Genomic DNA, 1,559 nt, shown 5'->3' on the forward strand with positions numbered 1-1,559 from the left:
AGCACATTAGGGAGCAGGTAAGGTCAAAGTTTTCTATATCCTATGTCTTTCTCTCGAAGGCTTCTGGTCAGCTATATAAACAAGATGGTGAATAAGATGTATAGATTTAAAAAGAAACTGAAATTCGTTTTGATGCTTAAAGCAATTTACTATGCAGAAAATTTCTTGGGGAAACCTAGAGATAAAACGTTAACTGTGACAATCTTCGATGTGAAGTTTTTGTTAGGGGGAGGAGGAAGAGGGAAATCGGTATTTTTTACTGTGACACAGTCATTAAGAAACAAAAACATTTACAAACGGCCGAATGCATTACCTGTGAAAGACAGTATGAATCCACTGTCCTGAGTCGTCGTGTAAAAATGGAAATAAGTTAAAAATGCATATTCTAAAAATGTTTGCAAAGTGACTAACGGTCTGGCTTTACTGGCTAGTTCTATATCTCATGTAAACAACCAAATCTGAATAAGATGGCTACTGTCTTCTCATGTAAATTTCTATTATTTAAACACTGCGGGACTTTCTGAGTAATTTTAAAATAGTTTGTAAGTTGTACTTCTTTAGGATTTGAATTTACAGAGGTGATTTTAGTTAACGTATACGACTTATTGCATTAATTCTATGAGAAGTCCTCGTATAATTCTGAGTGGCGCTTCATTTATACAGCGGCTCCTTAAAGCATACAGGAAAAGAAAAAAACCCATACGCATATGTGGAGTTGTTTTGTTGATTTTTTTTTGTAGGAGCTCTGCTTATTTTTGTTTGTTTGGTGGGGGTTTTGTGTTTATTTTTGGGTTTTTTTGTTCTGTTTTTTAATAAAAGAATAGTTGCGATACTTAGAAAACTAAGCAAGGTATGAGATCTTCACTTCAATCTGTTCTGGTGGGTTTCACCAGAGTTTTCTCGATGAAGTAAATTTGGGCAAGTAATAACGTTCTAGGAGGTGACAAGCTTGGATACACCTGGGAACTTGGAGGGAACAGATTTTTTGCTTCATATCAAAGGTGTTGCTCAAGTGGCTGAGTTCGTTTCAGTGTGTTACTGACCTAATAACGTGACCCTAGGACATGGTTCTTTCGGAGTTTCTCTCGGTGCTGTTGTTTCTTAAACTTTTTGGTTTTGGTGCTACTGTTTCTCAGAGAAGCTCTTAAAATACGATTATTTTCTTCAACATCTTGGTGTCCGCTTTTGCTTTTCACCTGCGCGTTACTCCAGAAAAGCGCTGTTGCTGCTGCAAAATGGAGTCACGAAGCTTCTTGTCCCCTGCACCTCTCTCTGCATTCGCTCACCGCAGAGGGAAAAAAGCAAGTGGAATACCGGTGCGGAGAGTTTAGTCCACCCATGTGCGCCTATATAGGAATTATGCCTATAGATGTGTGCATCTGACGGTGTATGTAGGAGTTGATGTGTCTGGCATTAACCGTGGCGTCTGGGGAGCAAAGGCGGGCAGGAATGGGAAAACTCTTAACTTTGAAAGAAGCATTGCCCGCCGGTCTATATCTTCGCTTCGCTCCACTCTTTATTTTACACCGAGGAAATCCTCCTGCGACTTTACGCCTTTG

The sequence above is a fragment of the Apaloderma vittatum genome, unplaced genomic scaffold (assembly GCF_000703405.1).
Source record: "Apaloderma vittatum isolate BGI_N311 unplaced genomic scaffold, ASM70340v1 scaffold36360, whole genome shotgun sequence".
Lineage (NCBI taxonomy): Eukaryota > Metazoa > Chordata > Aves > Trogoniformes > Trogonidae > Apaloderma > Apaloderma vittatum.